We start from the raw sequence: 17,003 nt of genomic DNA, 5'->3' as shown, positions 1-17,003 counted from the left end.
ACTTTGTCTGACTTCATTTTTTGGCTACCCCTGCCAGCCCTCTTTTCCAGAGTACCCAGGCGGTCACCGATCCGAATACTAACGATGTTGCTTATCGTCGGTGATCGTACCAGAACAGTTGATTTTCTGTTTTTTTAGTTTTTTATTTAATTATTTAGTTTTTTGGAATTTAGCGCTCCTACAAAACAGTAGGCTCTGACGCATTTCAAGTGCACATCTGTCGATTCGCAGTGTTTCGTTACTTTCAAGGAGTTCCTACCACCCTTCCTTCGCGCATTCTTGCTCAAACTGAGTTCATTACTGTAATTTCGCATCTTACGTTTAATACAGTAGTTTAAAATGCTTGTGGGAGCATCTTTGTCGCACCTGAGAGTTAGTATGAAAAGAGGGCTGCCAGGTGTAGTGACATGAAATTTAAAAGAAGAGAGAGAGCCAACAGCACCCGGTGTTCCCAGGCGGTCACCCTTCCAAGTACTAACCGGGCCCGATGTTGCTTAACTTCGGTGATCGGACGAGAACCGGTGTATTCAACATGGTATGGCCGTTGGCGTCCTTATACTGTAGCTGCACGGCAGAAGAATGCTTCGCCTCTCCTTCCAACACACGCAATCGCCATTTTCGGTGGCACATTTGACGCAAAGCACGTCCTTCCTCCTCGACACTCGCGGGAGACGCACCTTGTTATTGTCAACCAGCGCAGGTCTTGCGCGCGGCCGGGCGGCGGGTGGACTGCGCGGGGTGTGTCAGTGTCCTGCTGGACCGAGGGAAGCGTTCTCACCTGCCTGACACGCGTCGCGCTTCCAGATATTTGCGTAATTCGCATGGTGCATTCTCGGCTGTCCCCTTCCGTCCCGACTTGTCCCGACTTTGCTCGACTGCCGCTCGCTGCCGCTCGGGTCGTGGTCCATATGACAGCACAAGCACGAGAAACAACTGCGAGACTGGCGCCGGACTGACCGGCGTGTGCGAGGCGCCGTGTGCGGCCGTTCGGAGCTACTAGAGCAGTGCTGTTCCGTGCAATGCCGTGGAAAGGTGCGAAAACACGGACACAAGACACAGGCGGTTCGACAAAGCATCCATTTCTTCTAGCGGCGAAAGATAAATTTTTGTTTACAAATTTGCATTTGTACACTGCTACAAAACTATAAGCCCTGGCGTATTTCAGAACAGTCCTGTCGTGTCATACTCTTGTTATTTCTAGAGACACTTTGTCTGACTTCATTTTTTGGCTACCCCTGCCAGCCCTCTTTTCCAGAGTACCCAGGCGGTCACCGATCCGAATACTAACGATGTTGCTTATCGTCGGTGATCGTACCAGAACAGTTGATTTTCTGTTTTTTTAGTTTTTTATTTAATTATTTAGTTTTTTGGAATTTAGCGCTCCTACAAAACAGTAGGCTCTGACGCATTTCAAGTGCACATCTGTCGATTCGCAGTGTTTCGTTACTTTCAAGGAGTTCCTACCACCCTTCCTTCGCGCATTCTTGCTCAAACTGAGTTCATTACTGTAATTTCGCATCTTACGTTTAATACAGTAGTTTAAAATGCTTGTGGGAGCATCTTTGTCGCACCTGAGAGTTAGTATGAAAAGAGGGCTGCCAGGTGTAGTGACATGAAATTTAAAAGAAGAGAGAGAGCCAACAGCACCCGGTGTTCCCAGGCGGTCACCCATCCAAGTACTAACCGGGCCCGATGTTGCTTAACTTCGGTGATCGGACGAGAACCGGTGTATTCAACATGGTATGGCCGTTGGCGTCCTTATACTGTAGCTGCACGGCAGAAGAATGCTTCGCCTCTCCTTCCAACACACGCAATCGCCATTTTCGGTGGCACATTTGACGCAAAGCACGTCCTTCCTCCTCGACACTCGCGGGAGACGCACCTTGTTATTGTCAACCAGCGCAGGTCTTGCGCGCGGCCGGGCGGCGGGTGGACTGCGCGGGGTGTGTCAGTGTCCTGCTGGACCGAGGGAAGCGTTCTCACCTGCCTGACACGCGTCGCGCTTCCAGATATTTGCGTAATTCGCATGGTGCATTCTCGGCTGTCCCCTTCCGTCCCGACTTGTCCCGACTTTGCTCGACTGCCGCTCGCTGCCGCTCGGGTCGTGGTCCATATGACAGCACAAGCACGAGAAACAACTGCGAGACTGGCGCCGGACTGACCGGCGTGTGCGAGGCGCCGTGTGCGGCCGTTCGGAGCTACTAGAGCAGTGCTGTTCCGTGCAATGCCGTGGAAAGGTGCGAAAACACGGACACAAGACACAGGCGGTTCGACAAAGCATCCATTTCTTCTAGCGGCGAAAGATAAATTTTTGTTTACAAATTTGCATTTGTACACTGCTACAAAACTATAAGCCCTGGCGTATTTCAGAACAGTCCTGTCGTGTCATACTCTTGTTATTTCTAGAGACACTTTGTCTGACTTCATTTTTTGGCTACCCCTGCCAGCCCTCTTTTCCAGAGTACCCAGGCGGTCACCGATCCGAATACTAACGATGTTGCTTATCGTCGGTGATCGTACCAGAACAGTTGATTTTCTGTTTTTTTAGTTTTTTATTTAATTATTTAGTTTTTTGGAATTTAGCGCTCCTACAAAACAGTAGGCTCTGACGCATTTCAAGTGCACATCTGTCGATTCGCAGTGTTTCGTTACTTTCAAGGAGTTCCTACCACCCTTCCTTCGCGCATTCTTGCTCAAACTGAGTTCATTACTGTAATTTCGCATCTTACGTTTAATACAGTAGTTTAAAATGCTTGTGGGAGCATCTTTGTCGCACCTGAGAGTTAGTATGAAAAGAGGGCTGCCAGGTGTAGTGACATGAAATTTAAAAGAAGAGAGAGAGCCAACAGCACCCGGTGTTCCCAGGCGGTCACCCATCCAAGTACTAACCGGGCCCGATGTTGCTTAACTTCGGTGATCGGACGAGAACCGGTGTATTCAACATGGTATGGCCGTTGGCGTCCTTATACTGTAGCTGCACGGCAGAAGAATGCTTCGCCTCTCCTTCCAACACACGCAATCGCCATTTTCGGTGGCACATTTGACGCAAAGCACGTCCTTCCTCCTCGACACTCGCGGGAGACGCACCTTGTTATTGTCAACCAGCGCAGGTCTTGCGCGCGGCCGGGCGGCGGGTGGACTGCGCGGGGTGTGTCAGTGTCCTGCTGGACCGAGGGAAGCGTTCTCACCTGCCTGACACGCGTCGCGCTTCCAGATATTTGCGTAATTCGCATGGTGCATTCTCGGCTGTCCCCTTCCGTCCCGACTTGTCCCGACTTTGCTCGACTGCCGCTCGCTGCCGCTCGGGTCGTGGTCCATATGACAGCACAAGCACGACAAACAACTGCGAGACTGGCGCCGGACTGACCGGCGTGTGCGAGGCGCCGTGTGCGGCCGTTCGGAGCTACTAGAGCAGTGCTGTTCCGTGCAATGCCGTGGAAAGGTGCGAAAACACGGACACAAGACACAGGCGGTTCGACAAAGCATCCATTTCTTCTAGCGGCGAAAGATAAATTTTTGTTTACAAATTTGCATTTGTACACTGCTACAAAACTATAAGCCCTGGCGTATTTCAGAACAGTCCTGTCGTGTCATACTCTTGTTATTTCTAGAGACACTTTGTCTGACTTCATTTTTTGGCTACCCCTGCCAGCCCTCTTTTCCAGAGTACCCAGGCGGTCACCGATCCGAATACTAACGATGTTGCTTATCGTCGGTGATCGTACCAGAACAGTTGATTTTCTGTTTTTTTAGTTTTTTATTTAATTATTTAGTTTTTTGGAATTTAGCGCTCCTACAAAACAGTAGGCTCTGACGCATTTCAAGTGCACATCTGTCGATTCGCAGTGTTTCGTTACTTTCAAGGAGTTCCTACCACCCTTCCTTCGCGCATTCTTGCTCAAACTGAGTTCATTACTGTAATTTCGCATCTTACGTTTAATACAGTAGTTTAAAATGCTTGTGGGAGCATCTTTGTCGCACCTGAGAGTTAGTATGAAAAGAGGGCTGCCAGGTGTAGTGACATGAAATTTAAAAGAAGAGAGAGAGCCAACAGCACCCGGTGTTCCCAGGCGGTCACCCATCCAAGTACTAACCGGGCCCGATGTTGCTTAACTTCGGTGATCGGACGAGAACCGGTGTATTCAACATGGTATGGCCGTTGGCGTCCTTATACTGTAGCTGCACGGCAGAAGAATGCTTCGCCTCTCCTTCCAACACACGCAATCGCCATTTTCGGTGGCACATTTGACGCAAAGCACGTCCTTCCTCCTCGACACTCGCGGGAGACGCACCTTGTTATTGTCAACCAGCGCAGGTCTTGCGCGCGGCCGGGCGGCGGGTGGACTGCGCGGGGTGTGTCAGTGTCCTGCTGGACCGAGGGAAGCGTTCTCACCTGCCTGACACGCGTCGCGCTTCCAGATATTTGCGTAATTCGCATGGTGCATTCTCGGCTGTCCCCTTCCGTCCCGACTTGTCCCGACTTTGCTCGACTGCCGCTCGCTGCCGCTCGGGTCGTGGTCCATATGACAGCACAAGCACGAGAAACAACTGCGAGACTGGCGCCGGACTGACCGGCGTGTGCGAGGCGCCGTGTGCGGCCGTTCGGAGCTACTAGAGCAGTGCTGTTCCGTGCAATGCCGTGGAAAGGTGCGAAAACACGGACACAAGACACAGGCGGTTCGACAAAGCATCCATTTCTTCTAGCGGCGAAAGATAAATTTTTGTTTACAAATTTGCATTTGTACACTGCTACAAAACTATAAGCCCTGGCGTATTTCAGAACAGTCCTGTCGTGTCATACTCTTGTTATTTCTAGAGACACTTTGTCTGACTTCATTTTTTGGCTACCCCTGCCAGCCCTCTTTTCCAGAGTACCCAGGCGGTCACCGATCCGAATACTAACGATGTTGCTTATCGTCGGTGATCGTACCAGAACAGTTGATTTTCTGTTTTTTTAGTTTTTTATTTAATTATTTAGTTTTTTGGAATTTAGCGCTCCTACAAAACAGTAGGCTCTGACGCATTTCAAGTGCACATCTGTCGATTCGCAGTGTTTCGTTACTTTCAAGGAGTTCCTACCACCCTTCCTTCGCGCATTCTTGCTCAAACTGAGTTCATTACTGTAATTTCGCATCTTACGTTTAATACAGTAGTTTAAAATGCTTGTGGGAGCATCTTTGTCGCACCTGAGAGTTAGTATGAAAAGAGGGCTGCCAGGTGTAGTGACATGAAATTTAAAAGAAGAGAGAGAGCCAACAGCACCCGGTGTTCCCAGGCGGTCACCCATCCAAGTACTAACCGGGCCCGATGTTGCTTAACTTCGGTGATCGGACGAGAACCGGTGTATTCAACATGGTATGGCCGTTGGCGTCCTTATACTGTAGCTGCACGGCAGAAGAATGCTTCGCCTCTCCTTCCAACACACGCAATCGCCATTTTCGGTGGCACATTTGACGCAAAGCACGTCCTTCCTCCTCGACACTCGCGGGAGACGCACCTTGTTATTGTCAACCAGCGCAGGTCTTGCGCGCGGCCGGGCGGCGGGTGGACTGCGCGGGGTGTGTCAGTGTCCTGCTGGACCGAGGGAAGCGTTCTCACCTGCCTGACACGCGTCGCGCTTCCAGATATTTGCGTAATTCGCATGGTGCATTCTCGGCTGTCCCCTTCCGTCCCGACTTGTCCCGACTTTGCTCGACTGCCGCTCGCTGCCGCTCGGGTCGTGGTCCATATGACAGCACAAGCACGAGAAACAACTGCGAGACTGGCGCCGGACTGACCGGCGTGTGCGAGGCGCCGTGTGCGGCCGTTCGGAGCTACTAGAGCAGTGCTGTTCCGTGCAATGCCGTGGAAAGGTGCGAAAACACGGACACAAGACACAGGCGGTTCGACAAAGCATCCATTTCTTCTAGCGGCGAAAGATAAATTTTTGTTTACAAATTTGCATTTGTACACTGCTACAAAACTATAAGCCCTGGCGTATTTCAGAACAGTCCTGTCGTGTCATACTCTTGTTATTTCTAGAGACACTTTGTCTGACTTCATTTTTTGGCTACCCCTGCCAGCCCTCTTTTCCAGAGTACCCAGGCGGTCACCGATCCGAATACTAACGATGTTGCTTATCGTCGGTGATCGTACCAGAACAGTTGATTTTCTGTTTTTTTAGTTTTTTATTTAATTATTTAGTTTTTTGGAATTTAGCGCTCCTACAAAACAGTAGGCTCTGACGCATTTCAAGTGCACATCTGTCGATTCGCAGTGTTTCGTTACTTTCAAGGAGTTCCTACCACCCTTCCTTCGCGCATTCTTGCTCAAACTGAGTTCATTACTGTAATTTCGCATCTTACGTTTAATACAGTAGTTTAAAATGCTTGTGGGAGCATCTTTGTCGCACCTGAGAGTTAGTATGAAAAGAGGGCTGCCAGGTGTAGTGACATGAAATTTAAAAGAAGAGAGAGAGCCAACAGCACCCGGTGTTCCCAGGCGGTCACCCATCCAAGTACTAACCGGGCCCGATGTTGCTTAACTTCGGTGATCGGACGAGAACCGGTGTATTCAACATGGTATGGCCGTTGGCGTCCTTATACTGTAGCTGCACGGCAGAAGAATGCTTCGCCTCTCCTTCCAACACACGCAATCGCCATTTTCGGTGGCACATTTGACGCAAAGCACGTCCTTCCTCCTCGACACTCGCGGGAGACGCACCTTGTTATTGTCAACCAGCGCAGGTCTTGCGCGCGGCCGGGCGGCGGGTGGACTGCGCGGGGTGTGTCAGTGTCCTGCTGGACCGAGGGAAGCGTTCTCACCTGCCTGACACGCGTCGCGCTTCCAGATATTTGCGTAATTCGCATGGTGCATTCTCGGCTGTCCCCTTCCGTCCCGACTTGTCCCGACTTTGCTCGACTGCCGCTCGCTGCCGCTCGGGTCGTGGTCCATATGACAGCACAAGCACGAGAAACAACTGCGAGACTGGCGCCGGACTGACCGGCGTGTGCGAGGCGCCGTGTGCGGCCGTTCGGAGCTACTAGAGCAGTGCTGTTCCGTGCAATGCCGTGGAAAGGTGCGAAAACACGGACACAAGACACAGGCGGTTCGACAAAGCATCCATTTCTTCTAGCGGCGAAAGATAAATTTTTGTTTACAAATTTGCATTTGTACACTGCTACAAAACTATAAGCCCTGGCGTATTTCAGAACAGTCCTGTCGTGTCATACTCTTGTTATTTCTAGAGACACTTTGTCTGACTTCATTTTTTGGCTACCCCTGCCAGCCCTCTTTTCCAGAGTACCCAGGCGGTCACCGATCCGAATACTAACGATGTTGCTTATCGTCGGTGATCGTACCAGAACAGTTGATTTTCTGTTTTTTTAGTTTTTTATTTAATTATTTAGTTTTTTGGAATTTAGCGCTCCTACAAAACAGTAGGCTCTGACGCATTTCAAGTGCACATCTGTCGATTCGCAGTGTTTCGTTACTTTCAAGGAGTTCCTACCACCCTTCCTTCGCGCATTCTTGCTCAAACTGAGTTCATTACTGTAATTTCGCATCTTACGTTTAATACAGTAGTTTAAAATGCTTGTGGGAGCATCTTTGTCGCACCTGAGAGTTAGTATGAAAAGAGGGCTGCCAGGTGTAGTGACATGAAATTTAAAAGAAGAGAGAGAGCCAACAGCACCCGGTGTTCCCAGGCGGTCACCCATCCAAGTACTAACCGGGCCCGATGTTGCTTAACTTCGGTGATCGGACGAGAACCGGTGTATTCAACATGGTATGGCCGTTGGCGTCCTTATACTGTAGCTGCACGGCAGAAGAATGCTTCGCCTCTCCTTCCAACACACGCAATCGCCATTTTCGGTGGCACATTTGACGCAAAGCACGTCCTTCCTCCTCGACACTCGCGGGAGACGCACCTTGTTATTGTCAACCAGCGCAGGTCTTGCGCGCGGCCGGGCGGCGGGTGGACTGCGCGGGGTGTGTCAGTGTCCTGCTGGACCGAGGGAAGCGTTCTCACCTGCCTGACACGCGTCGCGCTTCCAGATATTTGCGTAATTCGCATGGTGCATTCTCGGCTGTCCCCTTCCGTCCCGACTTGTCCCGACTTTGCTCGACTGCCGCTCGCTGCCGCTCGGGTCGTGGTCCATATGACAGCACAAGCACGAGAAACAACTGCGAGACTGGCGCCGGACTGACCGGCGTGTGCGAGGCGCCGTGTGCGGCCGTTCGGAGCTACTAGAGCAGTGCTGTTCCGTGCAATGCCGTGGAAAGGTGCGAAAACACGGACACAAGACACAGGCGGTTCGACAAAGCATCCATTTCTTCTAGCGGCGAAAGATAAATTTTTGTTTACAAATTTGCATTTGTACACTGCTACAAAACTATAAGCCCTGGCGTATTTCAGAACAGTCCTGTCGTGTCATACTCTTGTTATTTCTAGAGACACTTTGTCTGACTTCATTTTTTGGCTACCCCTGCCAGCCCTCTTTTCCAGAGTACCCAGGCGGTCACCGATCCGAATACTAACGATGTTGCTTATCGTCGGTGATCGTACCAGAACAGTTGATTTTCTGTTTTTTTAGTTTTTTATTTAATTATTTAGTTTTTTGGAATTTAGCGCTCCTACAAAACAGTAGGCTCTGACGCATTTCAAGTGCACATCTGTCGATTCGCAGTGTTTCGTTACTTTCAAGGAGTTCCTACCACCCTTCCTTCGCGCATTCTTGCTCAAACTGAGTTCATTACTGTAATTTCGCATCTTACGTTTAATACAGTAGTTTAAAATGCTTGTGGGAGCATCTTTGTCGCACCTGAGAGTTAGTATGAAAAGAGGGCTGCCAGGTGTAGTGACATGAAATTTAAAAGAAGAGAGAGAGCCAACAGCACCCGGTGTTCCCAGGCGGTCACCCATCCAAGTACTAACCGGGCCCGATGTTGCTTAACTTCGGTGATCGGACGAGAACCGGTGTATTCAACATGGTATGGCCGTTGGCGTCCTTATACTGTAGCTGCACGGCAGAAGAATGCTTCGCCTCTCCTTCCAACACACGCAATCGCCATTTTCGGTGGCACATTTGACGCAAAGCACGTCCTTCCTCCTCGACACTCGCGGGAGACGCACCTTGTTATTGTCAACCAGCGCAGGTCTTGCGCGCGGCCGGGCGGCGGGTGGACTGCGCGGGGTGTGTCAGTGTCCTGCTGGACCGAGGGAAGCGTTCTCACCTGCCTGACACGCGTCGCGCTTCCAGATATTTGCGTAATTCGCATGGTGCATTCTCGGCTGTCCCCTTCCGTCCCGACTTGTCCCGACTTTGCTCGACTGCCGCTCGCTGCCGCTCGGGTCGTGGTCCATATGACAGCACAAGCACGAGAAACAACTGCGAGACTGGCGCCGGACTGACCGGCGTGTGCGAGGCGCCGTGTGCGGCCGTTCGGAGCTACTAGAGCAGTGCTGTTCCGTGCAATGCCGTGGAAAGGTGCGAAAACACGGACACAAGACACAGGCGGTTCGACAAAGCATCCATTTCTTCTAGCGGCGAAAGATAAATTTTTGTTTACAAATTTGCATTTGTACACTGCTACAAAACTATAAGCCCTGGCGTATTTCAGAACAGTCCTGTCGTGTCATACTCTTGTTATTTCTAGAGACACTTTGTCTGACTTCATTTTTTGGCTACCCCTGCCAGCCCTCTTTTCCAGAGTACCCAGGCGGTCACCGATCCGAATACTAACGATGTTGCTTATCGTCGGTGATCGTACCAGAACAGTTGATTTTCTGTTTTTTTAGTTTTTTATTTAATTATTTAGTTTTTTGGAATTTAGCGCTCCTACAAAACAGTAGGCTCTGACGCATTTCAAGTGCACATCTGTCGATTCGCAGTGTTTCGTTACTTTCAAGGAGTTCCTACCACCCTTCCTTCGCGCATTCTTGCTCAAACTGAGTTCATTACTGTAATTTCGCATCTTACGTTTAATACAGTAGTTTAAAATGCTTGTGGGAGCATCTTTGTCGCACCTGAGAGTTAGTATGAAAAGAGGGCTGCCAGGTGTAGTGACATGAAATTTAAAAGAAGAGAGAGAGCCAACAGCACCCGGTGTTCCCAGGCGGTCACCCATCCAAGTACTAACCGGGCCCGATGTTGCTTAACTTCGGTGATCGGACGAGAACCGGTGTATTCAACATGGTATGGCCGTTGGCGTCCTTATACTGTAGCTGCACGGCAGAAGAATGCTTCGCCTCTCCTTCCAACACACGCAATCGCCATTTTCGGTGGCACATTTGACGCAAAGCACGTCCTTCCTCCTCGACACTCGCGGGAGACGCACCTTGTTATTGTCAACCAGCGCAGGTCTTGCGCGCGGCCGGGCGGCGGGTGGACTGCGCGGGGTGTGTCAGTGTCCTGCTGGACCGAGGGAAGCGTTCTCACCTGCCTGACACGCGTCGCGCTTCCAGATATTTGCGTAATTCGCATGGTGCATTCTCGGCTGTCCCCTTCCGTCCCGACTTGTCCCGACTTTGCTCGACTGCCGCTCGCTGCCGCTCGGGTCGTGGTCCATATGACAGCACAAGCACGAGAAACAACTGCGAGACTGGCGCCGGACTGACCGGCGTGTGCGAGGCGCCGTGTGCGGCCGTTCGGAGCTACTAGAGCAGTGCTGTTCCGTGCAATGCCGTGGAAAGGTGCGAAAACACGGACACAAGACACAGGCGGTTCGACAAAGCATCCATTTCTTCTAGCGGCGAAAGATAAATTTTTGTTTACAAATTTGCATTTGTACACTGCTACAAAACTATAAGCCCTGGCGTATTTCAGAACAGTCCTGTCGTGTCATACTCTTGTTATTTCTAGAGACACTTTGTCTGACTTCATTTTTTGGCTACCCCTGCCAGCCCTCTTTTCCAGAGTACCCAGGCGGTCACCGATCCGAATACTAACGATGTTGCTTATCGTCGGTGATCGTACCAGAACAGTTGATTTTCTGTTTTTTTAGTTTTTTATTTAATTATTTAGTTTTTTGGAATTTAGCGCTCCTACAAAACAGTAGGCTCTGACGCATTTCAAGTGCACATCTGTCGATTCGCAGTGTTTCGTTACTTTCAAGGAGTTCCTACCACCCTTCCTTCGCGCATTCTTGCTCAAACTGAGTTCATTACTGTAATTTCGCATCTTACGTTTAATACAGTAGTTTAAAATGCTTGTGGGAGCATCTTTGTCGCACCTGAGAGTTAGTATGAAAAGAGGGCTGCCAGGTGTAGTGACATGAAATTTAAAAGAAGAGAGAGAGCCAACAGCACCCGGTGTTCCCAGGCGGTCACCCATCCAAGCACTAACCGGGCCCGATGTTGCTTAACTTCGGTGATCGGACGAGAACCGGTGTATTCAACATGGTATGGCCGTTGGCGTCCTTATACTGTAGCTGCACGGCAGAAGAATGCTTCGCCTCTCCTTCCAACACACGCAATCGCCATTTTCGGTGGCACATTTGACGCAAAGCACGTCCTTCCTCCTCGACACTCGCGGGAGACGCACCTTGTTATTGTCAACCAGCGCAGGTCTTGCGCGCGGCCGGGCGGCGGGTGGACTGCGCGGGGTGTGTCAGTGTCCTGCTGGACCGAGGGAAGCGTTCTCACCTGCCTGACACGCGTCGCGCTTCCAGATATTTGCGTAATTCGCATGGTGCATTCTCGGCTGTCCCCTTCCGTCCCGACTTGTCCCGACTTTGCTCGACTGCCGCTCGCTGCCGCTCGGGTCGTGGTCCATATGACAGCACAAGCACGAGAAACAACTGCGAGACTGGCGCCGGACTGACCGGCGTGTGCGAGGCGCCGTGTGCGGCCGTTCGGAGCTACTAGAGCAGTGCTGTTCCGTGCAATGCCGTGGAAAGGTGCGAAAACACGGACACAAGACACAGGCGGTTCGACAAAGCATCCATTTCTTCTAGCGGCGAAAGATAAATTTTTGTTTACAAATTTGCATTTGTACACTGCTACAAAACTATAAGCCCTGGCGTATTTCAGAACAGTCCTGTCGTGTCATACTCTTGTTATTTCTAGAGACACTTTGTCTGACTTCATTTTTTGGCTACCCCTGCCAGCCCTCTTTTCCAGAGTACCCAGGCGGTCACCGATCCGAATACTAACGATGTTGCTTATCGTCGGTGATCGTACCAGAACAGTTGATTTTCTGTTTTTTTAGTTTTTTATTTAATTATTTAGTTTTTTGGAATTTAGCGCTCCTACAAAACAGTAGGCTCTGACGCATTTCAAGTGCACATCTGTCGATTCGCAGTGTTTCGTTACTTTCAAGGAGTTCCTACCACCCTTCCTTCGCGCATTCTTGCTCAAACTGAGTTCATTACTGTAATTTCGCATCTTACGTTTAATACAGTAGTTTAAAATGCTTGTGGGAGCATCTTTGTCGCACCTGAGAGTTAGTATGAAAAGAGGGCTGCCAGGTGTAGTGACATGAAATTTAAAAGAAGAGAGAGAGCCAACAGCACCCGGTGTTCCCAGGCGGTCACCCATCCAAGTACTAACCGGGCCCGATGTTGCTTAACTTCGGTGATCGGACGAGAACCGGTGTATTCAACATGGTATGGCCGTTGGCGTCCTTATACTGTAGCTGCACGGCAGAAGAATGCTTCGCCTCTCCTTCCAACACACGCAATCGCCATTTTCGGTGGCACATTTGACGCAAAGCACGTCCTTCCTCCTCGACACTCGCGGGAGACGCACCTTGTTATTGTCAACCAGCGCAGGTCTTGCGCGCGGCCGGGCGGCGGGTGGACTGCGCGGGGTGTGTCAGTGTCCTGCTGGACCGAGGGAAGCGTTCTCACCTGCCTGACACGCGTCGCGCTTCCAGATATTTGCGTAATTCGCATGGTGCATTCTCGGCTGTCCCCTTCCGTCCCGACTTGTCCCGACTTTGCTCGACTGCCGCTCGCTGCCGCTCGGGTCGTGGTCCATATGACAGCACAAGCACGAGAAACAACTGCGAGACTGGCGCCGGACTGACCGGCGTGTGCGAGGCGCCGTGTGCGGCCGTTCGGAGCTACTAGAGCAGTGCTGTTCCGTGCAATGCCGTGGAAAGGTGCGAAAACACGGACACAAGACACAGGCGGTTCGACAAAGCATCCATTTCTTCTAGCGGCGAAAGATAAATTTTTGTTTACAAATTTGCATTTGTACACTGCTACAAAACTATAAGCCCTGGCGTATTTCAGAACAGTCCTGTCGTGTCATACTCTTGTTATTTCTAGAGACACTTTGTCTGACTTCATTTTTTGGCTACCCCTGCCAGCCCTCTTTTCCAGAGTACCCAGGCGGTCACCGATCCGAATACTAACGATGTTGCTTATCGTCGGTGATCGTACCAGAACAGTTGATTTTCTGTTTTTTTAGTTTTTTATTTAATTATTTAGTTTTTTGGAATTTAGCGCTCCTACAAAACAGTAGGCTCTGACGCATTTCAAGTGCACATCTGTCGATTCGCAGTGTTTCGTTACTTTCAAGGAGTTCCTACCACCCTTCCTTCGCGCATTCTTGCTCAAACTGAGTTCATTACTGTAATTTCGCATCTTACGTTTAATACAGTAGTTTAAAATGCTTGTGGGAGCATCTTTGTCGCACCTGAGAGTTAGTATGAAAAGAGGGCTGCCAGGTGTAGTGACATGAAATTTAAAAGAAGAGAGAGAGCCAACAGCACCCGGTGTTCCCAGGCGGTCACCCATCCAAGTACTAACCGGGCCCGATGTTGCTTAACTTCGGTGATCGGACGAGAACCGGTGTATTCAACATGGTATGGCCGTTGGCGTCCTTATACTGTAGCTGCACGGCAGAAGAATGCTTCGCCTCTCCTTCCAACACACGCAATCGCCATTTTCGGTGGCACATTTGACGCAAAGCACGTCCTTCCTCCTCGACACTCGCGGGAGACGCACCTTGTTATTGTCAACCAGCGCAGGTCTTGCGCGCGGCCGGGCGGCGGGTGGACTGCGCGGGGTGTGTCAGTGTCCTGCTGGACCGAGGGAAGCGTTCTCACCTGCCTGACACGCGTCGCGCTTCCAGATATTTGCGTAATTCGCATGGTGCATTCTCGGCTGTCCCCTTCCGTCCCGACTTGTCCCGACTTTGCTCGACTGCCGCTCGCTGCCGCTCGGGTCGTGGTCCATATGACAGCACAAGCACGAGAAACAACTGCGAGACTGGCGCCGGACTGACCGGCGTGTGCGAGGCGCCGTGTGCGGCCGTTCGGAGCTACTAGAGCAGTGCTGTTCCGTGCAATGCCGTGGAAAGGTGCGAAAACACGGACACAAGACACAGGCGGTTCGACAAAGCATCCATTTCTTCTAGCGGCGAAAGATAAATTTTTGTTTACAAATTTGCATTTGTACACTGCTACAAAACTATAAGCCCTGGCGTATTTCAGAACAGTCCTGTCGTGTCATACTCTTGTTATTTCTAGAGACACTTTGTCTGACTTCATTTTTTGGCTACCCCTGCCAGCCCTCTTTTCCAGAGTACCCAGGCGGTCACCGATCCGAATACTAACGATGTTGCTTATCGTCGGTGATCGTACCAGAACAGTTGATTTTCTGTTTTTTTAGTTTTTTATTTAATTATTTAGTTTTTTGGAATTTAGCGCTCCTACAAAACAGTAGGCTCTGACGCATTTCAAGTGCACATCTGTCGATTCGCAGTGTTTCGTTACTTTCAAGGAGTTCCTACCACCCTTCCTTCGCGCATTCTTGCTCAAACTGAGTTCATTACTGTAATTTCGCATCTTACGTTTAATACAGTAGTTTAAAATGCTTGTGGGAGCATCTTTGTCGCACCTGAGAGTTAGTATGAAAAGAGGGCTGCCAGGTGTAGTGACATGAAATTTAAAAGAAGAGAGAGAGCCAACAGCACCCGGTGTTCCCAGGCGGTCACCCATCCAAGTACTAACCGGGCCCGATGTTGCTTAACTTCGGTGATCGGACGAGAACCGGTGTATTCAACATGGTATGGCCGTTGGCGTCCTTATACTGTAGCTGCACGGCAGAAGAATGCTTCGCCTCTCCTTCCAACACACGCAATCGCCATTTTCGGTGGCACATTTGACGCAAAGCACGTCCTTCCTCCTCGACACTCGCGGGAGACGCACCTTGTTATTGTCAACCAGCGCAGGTCTTGCGCGCGGCCGGGCGGCGGGTGGACTGCGCGGGGTGTGTCAGTGTCCTGCTGGACCGAGGGAAGCGTTCTCACCTGCCTGACACGCGTCGCGCTTCCAGATATTTGCGTAATTCGCATGGTGCATTCTCGGCTGTCCCCTTCCGTCCCGACTTGTCCCGACTTTGCTCGACTGCCGCTCGCTGCCGCTCGGGTCGTGGTCCATATGACAGCACAAGCACGAGAAACAACTGCGAGACTGGCGCCGGACTGACCGGCGTGTGCGAGGCGCCGTGTGCGGCCGTTCGGAGCTACTAGAGCAGTGCTGTTCCGTGCAATGCCGTGGAAAGGTGCGAAAACACGGACACAAGACACAGGCGGTTCGACAAAGCATCCATTTCTTCTAGCGGCGAAAGATAAATTTTTGTTTACAAATTTGCATTTGTACACTGCTACAAAACTATAAGCCCTGGCGTATTTCAGAACAGTCCTGTCGTGTCATACTCTTGTTATTTCTAGAGACACTTTGTCTGACTTCATTTTTTGGCTACCCCTGCCAGCCCTCTTTTCCAGAGTACCCAGGCGGTCACCGATCCGAATACTAACGATGTTGCTTATCGTCGGTGATCGTACCAGAACAGTTGATTTTCTGTTTTTTTAGTTTTTTATTTAATTATTTAGTTTTTTGGAATTTAGCGCTCCTACAAAACAGTAGGCTCTGACGCATTTCAAGTGCACATCTGTCGATTCGCAGTGTTTCGTTACTTTCAAGGAGTTCCTACCACCCTTCCTTCGCGCATTCTTGCTCAAACTGAGTTCATTACTGTAATTTCGCATCTTACGTTTAATACAGTAGTTTAAAATGCTTGTGGGAGCATCTTTGTCGCACCTGAGAGTTAGTATGAAAAGAGGGCTGCCAGGTGTAGTGACATGAAATTTAAAAGAAGAGAGAGAGCCAACAGCACCCGGTGTTCCCAGGCGGTCACCCATCCAAGTACTAACCGGGCCCGATGTTGCTTAACTTCGGTGATCGGACGAGAACCGGTGTATTCAACATGGTATGGCCGTTGGCGTCCTTATACTGTAGCTGCACGGCAGAAGAATGCTTCGCCTCTCCTTCCAACACACGCAATCGCCATTTTCGGTGGCACATTTGACGCAAAGCACGTCCTTCCTCCTCGACACTCGCGGGAGACGCACCTTGTTATTGTCAACCAGCGCAGGTCTTGCGCGCGGCCGGGCGGCGGGTGGACTGCGCGGGGTGTGTCAGTGTCCTGCTGGACCGAGGGAAGCGTTCTCACCTGCCTGACACGCGTCGCGCTTCCAGATATTTGCGTAATTCGCATGGTGCATTCTCGGCTGTCCCCTTCCGTCCCGACTTGTCCCGACTTTGCTCGACTGCCGCTCGCTGCCGCTCGGGTCGTGGTCCATATGACAGCACAAGCACGAGAAACAACTGCGAGACTGGCGCCGGACTGACCGGCGTGTGCGAGGCGCCGTGTGCGGCCGTTCGGAGCTACTAGAGCAGTGCTGTTCCGTGCAATGCCGTGGAAAGGTGCGAAAACACGGACACAAGACACAGGCGGTTCGACAAAGCATCCATTTCTTCTAGCGGCGAAAGATAAATTTTTGTTTACAAATTTGCATTTGTACACTGCTACAAAACTATAAGCCCTGGCGTATTTCAGAACAGTCCTGTCGTGTCATACTCTTGTTATTTCTAGAGACACTTTGTCTGACTTCATTTTTTGGCTACCCCTGCCAGCCCTCTTTTCCAGAGTACCCAGGCGGTCACCGATCCGAATACTAACGATGTTGCTTATCGTCGGTGATCGTACCAGAACAGTTGATTTTCTGTTTT

The 17,003-nt window shown here is 50.7% G+C and overlaps 14 non-coding genes across 14 annotated transcripts; all 14 read right to left on the bottom strand.

The window, feature by feature from the left end:
* Positions 1-430: 430 nt before the first annotated feature.
* LOC126318960 (5S ribosomal RNA) lies at positions 431-549 on the bottom strand. The gene has a single exon (XR_007557658.1). It is a non-coding gene; the product is annotated as a 5S ribosomal RNA (ribosomal RNA).
* A 1,086-nt stretch (positions 550-1,635) lies between these two features.
* LOC126318990 (5S ribosomal RNA) lies at positions 1,636-1,754 on the bottom strand. The gene has a single exon (XR_007557683.1). It is a non-coding gene; the product is annotated as a 5S ribosomal RNA (ribosomal RNA).
* A 1,086-nt stretch (positions 1,755-2,840) lies between these two features.
* On the bottom strand, positions 2,841-2,959 carry LOC126318989 (5S ribosomal RNA). The gene has a single exon (XR_007557682.1). It is a non-coding gene; the product is annotated as a 5S ribosomal RNA (ribosomal RNA).
* A 1,086-nt stretch (positions 2,960-4,045) lies between these two features.
* LOC126318988 (5S ribosomal RNA) lies at positions 4,046-4,164 on the bottom strand. Its single transcript, XR_007557681.1, has one exon. It is a non-coding gene; the product is annotated as a 5S ribosomal RNA (ribosomal RNA).
* A 1,086-nt stretch (positions 4,165-5,250) lies between these two features.
* Positions 5,251-5,369, bottom strand: LOC126318987 (5S ribosomal RNA). The gene has a single exon (XR_007557680.1). It is a non-coding gene; the product is annotated as a 5S ribosomal RNA (ribosomal RNA).
* A 1,086-nt stretch (positions 5,370-6,455) lies between these two features.
* Positions 6,456-6,574, bottom strand: LOC126318984 (5S ribosomal RNA). The gene has a single exon (XR_007557678.1). It is a non-coding gene; the product is annotated as a 5S ribosomal RNA (ribosomal RNA).
* Positions 6,575-7,660: 1,086 nt separating this feature from the next.
* On the bottom strand, positions 7,661-7,779 carry LOC126318983 (5S ribosomal RNA). Its single transcript, XR_007557677.1, has one exon. It is a non-coding gene; the product is annotated as a 5S ribosomal RNA (ribosomal RNA).
* A 1,086-nt stretch (positions 7,780-8,865) lies between these two features.
* Positions 8,866-8,984, bottom strand: LOC126318982 (5S ribosomal RNA). Its single transcript, XR_007557676.1, has one exon. It is a non-coding gene; the product is annotated as a 5S ribosomal RNA (ribosomal RNA).
* A 1,086-nt stretch (positions 8,985-10,070) lies between these two features.
* On the bottom strand, positions 10,071-10,189 carry LOC126318981 (5S ribosomal RNA). Its single transcript, XR_007557675.1, has one exon. It is a non-coding gene; the product is annotated as a 5S ribosomal RNA (ribosomal RNA).
* Positions 10,190-11,275: 1,086 nt separating this feature from the next.
* Positions 11,276-11,394, bottom strand: LOC126318965 (5S ribosomal RNA). Its single transcript, XR_007557662.1, has one exon. It is a non-coding gene; the product is annotated as a 5S ribosomal RNA (ribosomal RNA).
* A 1,086-nt stretch (positions 11,395-12,480) lies between these two features.
* LOC126318980 (5S ribosomal RNA) lies at positions 12,481-12,599 on the bottom strand. Its single transcript, XR_007557674.1, has one exon. It is a non-coding gene; the product is annotated as a 5S ribosomal RNA (ribosomal RNA).
* A 1,086-nt stretch (positions 12,600-13,685) lies between these two features.
* LOC126318979 (5S ribosomal RNA) lies at positions 13,686-13,804 on the bottom strand. The gene has a single exon (XR_007557673.1). It is a non-coding gene; the product is annotated as a 5S ribosomal RNA (ribosomal RNA).
* Positions 13,805-14,890: 1,086 nt separating this feature from the next.
* LOC126318978 (5S ribosomal RNA) lies at positions 14,891-15,009 on the bottom strand. The gene has a single exon (XR_007557672.1). It is a non-coding gene; the product is annotated as a 5S ribosomal RNA (ribosomal RNA).
* Positions 15,010-16,095: 1,086 nt separating this feature from the next.
* Positions 16,096-16,214, bottom strand: LOC126318977 (5S ribosomal RNA). The gene has a single exon (XR_007557671.1). It is a non-coding gene; the product is annotated as a 5S ribosomal RNA (ribosomal RNA).
* Positions 16,215-17,003: the final 789 nt, after the last annotated feature.

The sequence above is a fragment of the Schistocerca gregaria genome, unplaced genomic scaffold (genome assembly GCF_023897955.1).
Source record: "Schistocerca gregaria isolate iqSchGreg1 unplaced genomic scaffold, iqSchGreg1.2 ptg000684l, whole genome shotgun sequence".
Taxonomy (NCBI): Eukaryota; Metazoa; Arthropoda; class Insecta; order Orthoptera; family Acrididae; genus Schistocerca; species Schistocerca gregaria.
This window is presented reverse-complemented; position numbering and strand designations above follow the sequence as displayed.